The sequence below is a fragment of the Furipterus horrens genome, unplaced genomic scaffold, assembly GCF_987537825.1.
Source record: "Furipterus horrens unplaced genomic scaffold, mFurHor1.1.pri manual_scaffold_11, whole genome shotgun sequence".
In the NCBI taxonomy this organism is placed as follows: Eukaryota; Metazoa; Chordata; class Mammalia; order Chiroptera; family Furipteridae; genus Furipterus; species Furipterus horrens.
Window position 1 is genome coordinate 54299031 of NW_028327181.1, and position 6000 is coordinate 54305030.

The 6000-nt window shown below is 40.5% G+C and overlaps 1 long non-coding RNA gene across 1 annotated transcript in view; it reads left to right on the forward strand.

Annotated features, from left to right (window-relative positions):
- LOC149997655 (uncharacterized) overlaps positions 1–6000 on the forward strand; it is a 17389-nt gene extending 11389 nt beyond the window's left edge. The window contains exon 3 of the long non-coding RNA XR_016507264.1: positions 4375–6000. This is a non-coding gene — a long non-coding RNA (uncharacterized LOC149997655). The remainder of the gene's footprint in view (positions 1–4374) is intronic.

Genomic DNA, 6000 nt, shown 5'->3' on the forward strand with positions numbered 1-6000 from the left:
TACCAACTGACAGTTCCTCAAAAATTAAATATAGAGTTACATATGACCCAGCAATTTCACTTCTAAGTGTACATACCCAAGAGAATTGAAACTTGTCCACACAAAAACTTGTTTGTATATGAATCTCATAGGAGCGTTATTCATAAAAACTCAAAAGTGGAAACAAATGTCCATCAACTAAGGAATGGATAAACAAAAATACTGTACCCATACAATTCAACCATAGAAAGAATGAAGTTTTTGATACGTGCTACAACATGGATGGACCTCGAAAACATCATGTTAATTGAAAGAAACTAGACATAAAAGACCACATATTGTGTGGTTCCATTTTCATGGAAGGTCCAGAATACATTTAGAGAGAGAAAATAGATCATTGGTTGCCAGGGGTGCGGGGAGAGGGGATAGGTATGGGGTTTGTTTTTGCAGTGATGAAATATTCTGGAAGTAAGTGTTGGTGATAGCTGCCCAGCCTGGTAAACTAACTAAAAATTCCTAAGTTATACACTTCAAGGTGGTGAACTTTATGGTGTATGAATTATATCTCAATTTTTTAAAAAAAAGACTGCTAACCTGACTGGCGTGGCTCAGTTGGTTGAGTGTTGTCCTGCAAAGCAGAAGGTCACTGGTTTGATTCCAGGTCAGGGCACACGCCTGGGTTGTGGGTTCAGTCCCTGGTCAGGGCGCATACAAGAGGCAACCAGTCGATGCTTCTCTCTCACAATAATGTTTCTCTCTCTCCCTCCCTCCCTTTCCCTCTCTCTAAGAATAAACAAAACCTTAAAAAAAAAAAAAAAAAAGACTGCAAACAGTTTGGCAGCTAGTTTGGGTGAGAAAGTTACATAGTAATAAAAGATTATGAGATACTGGAGAGGGGTGAATTGGTCTCCAGCTGCTTTTTGATATATTTTGAAGCAAGTGAAGCAGAAGCCCTATACCTGGAGGGAACGTGCTTTGTCACACCAAAGAAAAGAGGTTTTTGCAAATTCTCATCTCACCTAGGTTTCAAATTGTTTGCGGCAGGCCAGTTTGCTTTTATTATTTGAAATTCTATAGGAGGTATTGGTGGCCTAGGCCAAGTTATATTCCTATATTTTGTATATCCGATGTCAAGCTAATGATGTTCTGTTATAAAGGTTGGTTTTCTTTCTTTTTTAACTGATGGAAAAGATGTTCAGGGCTTGTAAACACTAAAGAGAAAATTTTGGCTTAGACTTGTGTTCTGTCTGGTGCCAAACTTCCAATAGATTCAAAACTCACCTAAGAATTTTATTCACAGAGGCTATCCTAATGGAATTGCCCTTCACTTTGCCCTATTCAACTGTCTTAAATTTCCTGTTTGAAACAGCTACATTACTTGATTAAAACAATGTTAAAAAAAACAAAGATTATGAGAAACCATTAAAATGGTCAACACGGAGGTTTTTAACTAAATTTTTTCTCTATTGAGAACTATTTAATAGGTTCAAAAGAATATATATGGCATAGATCAACCACAAAGAATATTAAAATGAACACATGTATCCATCATCTGGTTTAATAAATATAACAGTAGTAAGATCTTTAAAGCCTCAGATGATCTTCCATATTTCACATTCCTCTGCTGCTCCCACCCAGCCAGTCTCCTGGCTGTGTTGTCATTCCCTTCTTTTTCTTTGAGATTATTTCCCTTTCCACCTGTAACTTCATTTTTTTTTTTTTTTTGAATTTTCAATTACAGTTGTCCCATCCCATTTTTCCCCCATTTCTCTCCCCCACCTGTAACTTCTTAATTTAAAAAAATTTCAAACCTACAGAAAAGTTGAAAGACTACAATGAATACCCATATATAAAATCTTCACCTAGATTATCGATCTGATTATTAACCTTTTGCCACATTGATAAAATGACATGAGGAAATACTTATGATTTAATTTTAATCGCATAAAATGATATAAAATATATGTAGTATTATCGCAACAATGTAGGAAAATACTAAAAGGAAGTGGTTCGAATGTTAATAGTGGTTTCTGCTGAGTGATAGCAATGATTTTTGTTTTGTATCTATGGAACTTTCTGTGAAGAGCACATTTTCTATAATAACGAAAAGTAAGTTTTAAAATTAACTTTAAAAGTATATAGAAAGGGATAGTTGGAGATAGTATCAAACATTTGTTCATAAAATTGGGTAGTCCCAAATAGAGTTTAAAATAATGTGGAAAATAAACCTGGAAACAGACCACATACTTGAGGGAATTTCTTTATCTCCAGGGTTGCTTCCAGATTGCCCCATCTGTGTGAAAAGGCTCCTGCAGTCTGGCTGCGTGCCCCTCCGCTCCTCTTCCTCACTGTCATCTGCTTACCTTCTGATCATTCCCCTCATTTACTGAAAACTGGTACCTGACTCAGTCCTGTCCCCCACTTCCTGACCAGAAACCTTCCTCCCCATTCCATGTCTGGCAAACACCAGACATTTTGACATTGACTTGTAACAATTTCTTAAAAGTCTTCCGTTGACTGGCCAGATAGAGATGCCTTGCTTTCCACCTATTGTCAAGCCCCAGTTGTCTCAGCAGAATTGCCCTGACACCCTCCCCAGCCGATGAACTGTCCTTCAAGTCCTGGTTTTACCACGGTGAACGCTAGCCCACGCTGGCTTCCCCTGTGCCTCTGCTCGCTCCTGGGCCTTTCACCATCTAGCTCTCTGGACAAGGAGTCATTTTCATGTCAGACTAAATTAGTTATGATTAGTAAGTTAAAATCAACTAAGTTTTTAAAAAGATTCTATATTTCAAAATTGTGTAACTCCTAAAATGTATTCCAGAGCCAAATAGTGAAGTTATCCACTCCCTCCATTAGAGAAAGAGTTTGAGATTTGGAGTCTGGTAGCACCTGGAATCCAAGTCCTGTCACTTACAATGGTGACCCTGGCGGACTACCTATCCCTCAAGTCTCAGTTCCCTCGTCTTTAAAACAGGGATATTAATGCCTGCCTTATATTGTTGTAAGGTTAATGTGAACTAACTTACATAAAGTGCTAGCTAGAAGGCCCTCACTAATTGGTAGTTATTACTCTAAACAATCACGTTTACTGTTAGTCGTTTCTCAACTCAGGGAGGTTCACTTAGGACGACTGCAAGGAGAGAACATTCATGACCCATTGTGAATAGCACCTAAAACCAAAGAAGCGAAGTGTGGACTTTGGTTACTCTTGCTACCGAGAATTGTCCCATTTCCTTGCTTTCCCCTGCTTTATATAAATAAATGAAACTCCAGCATGATATGGGACAAACATTTTACTGGGTGCAAATAATTTTCCTAATGGAGGCACAAACACTGCTGTTAGGTCGGAAACCAAATGCTAGTCACAGATACGGTCTACTGACTTTCTAATCATGATAGATGTTACCTAGATACTGAATAATGCCGAATCTCAGGAAATCCCAAGGGAAGAAGTCATTACTAAATAAACAGTGGCTGCCCTGGCTGGTGTGGCTCAGTAGATTGAGCGCCAGCCTGTGAACCAAAAGGTCGCCAGTTCGATTCCCAGTCGGCACATGCCTGGGTTGCAGGGCAGGTGCCCAGTTGGGGGTTTGCGAGAGGCAGCCAATCTATGTATCTCTCACACATTAATGTTTCTCTCCCTGTCTTTCTTCCTCCCTTCCCCTCTGTCTAAAACTAAATAAATAAAATCTTAAAAAATAAATAAAGAGTGACTAGCACAAGGAGAGGGAAAGAAAACTAAAAATTTTGTGTGCCAAGGACCTTTTATGCTCCTGGGCGTTTTCCCATATCTTATTTTAATCTTCTCAACAACACTGGAGATTGCTTCTTTTTAAGTTACCATGACCTGGTTCATGCCTGTTGTCTTTAATGAAATTGTACTTCTGTTATCTATATTTTATGGTTAAATGGAATCTAAAGGAAGGAAAGTATTCTGTGCATGGTTACAAAGCCAGTTGGATTTCACCTGTGACTATCCCATTCATATCTCATCCAACTACTATACTATACCACCATTTAGCTGTTTGCTAAATCACAGAAACTCAAGTCCTTATCTTATTTGAGCTCTGTAACATTTCACACTATTTACCACTCCCTCCTCTCAAATATCGTCTCTCTGGCTTCCATGGCACCATTTACCTGGGGTCTCTCTCACCGCTTTGGCTTTTCCTTCTGAGTGTCCTCCTTCTCCCCTTCCTTAGGTAGGGTGTTCTTATCCTCAACTTCAGCAATAGTTACTCTCCTGATACTTCCTGTGCTTATAACTCTAGCCCAGAGCTCTCTTCAGGAGCTAGTCCCATACACCCAGTGAGATCTGGACTTCTGTATTTGCATGCCCTGAAGTTACTTCATACAGCTAACTAAAAATAGATCATCTTCCTCTCCAATCAGATTCCTCCTCCAGCATTCCCCCTCTCCATCAGTGAGCTCATCTTCTCAGTTACGCAGACCAGAAAACTTGGGTGCCATCACCGACTGCTCCTGCTGCCCCAGACCCCTCCTGGTCAGGTATTGAGTTGTACAATTCTTTTACACCCTCAGTTCATACTCCCTGATCCCCACTGCCACTAACTTAGTTCCGGCTACCTTCACCTCTCTGGGCTTCCACAGTGGCCTCAGTCTGTCTCCACTTTATTCCTCTCCCTTTTCCTCCCCTGCAATCCATTTTCTCTTGACATTATATAGTCAAGTAACCTTTCAAAATGCAAACCTGATCATGCCATTCTTATAAAATCCTTGACCCTGAATTGTGTACTTTAAAAGTGAATTTTATAGTATGTATGTGGATTAGCTCTCAATTAAAAAAAAAATCTTAACCTGTTTTACATGGTCTGGCCTTAATATCTGAAATTGCCTACCCTTCGCAGGCCTCTCATCTCCTCTTAGCTTTACTGTGCTGCATGTCTGCTGCTGCGCTTTCCACACTGTCTCCCCCTACACTGTGTGCTGTTTATGCCATTTATTCTTTCTCTTTACCCTCTTCTTCCTCTTCGCTTGGCTACCTCACCTTGTCCTTCAGGTCTCAGTTTGAGATGAGGCCTTAACAAAAAGCCTCTCTTGATCTCCCCAGCCTGGGTTTCGGTGTTCCTGAGGCATTTCATACTTAGCCCTTTTGTAGCACTTATCATGTTACATTTGTTGACTATATGAATATTGATTAACTGCTCTGGGCTGGGCACTAGGCTAGGGACGTGGTCCCTACCCTCCTAGAGTTTATAGTCTAAGAAGGGAGGAAGATGGACATTAAACAATAAACTAAATACTGGAATTGTAACTATGATGATTCAGAGCACCCTGATGGTGTGATGAAGGATTTGACCTAATTGAAGGGATCAGGAAAACACTCATCTGAGAAAGGAACATTTAAGCAAAGATTTTAAGCAGCAGGAGTTGGCCAGATGATGAGTAGAGACTGGGGTGTTCCATGCAGAGAAACAGGACTTGTGAAGGCCCTGGCAGAAAGGTGCTTGGGGGAGTTTCAGAAACTTAAAAGACCACTGTAGGAGACCAAGAAGATCCTGGAAGAGTCAAATCATCTTCTTGCAGTCAAGAGTAAGAGTGTCCCTATGTCATCTTAAGAGGAGTAGGAAGTCTTGGCAGACTTTAAATAGAACTTTAAAAACTTCCCTTGTGCCCTGGCCTGGTGGCTCAGTTGGTTGGAACATCGTCCTGTATGCCAAAAGGTTGCTGGTTTGATCCCTGGTCAAGGCATGTACCTAGGCTGTGGGTTGGGGTGTGTACAGGAGACAACTGATAGATGTTTCTCTGTCTCCCTTACTCTTTCTCTAAAAAAAATCAATAAATGTATTCTCGGTAAGGATTAAAAAATAATAATAATAAAATAAAAGTGCCCTGACTGGCATGGTTCAGTTGCTTGAGCATTGTCCTGCAGAGTGAAGAGTTGCTGGTTCAATTCCCAGTCAGGGCACATGACTGGGTTGAAGGCTGGTTCCCAGTTGGGGGCATGTGAGAGGCAACTGATCATTGATGTTTCTCTCACTTTCTTTCTCCCTCTCT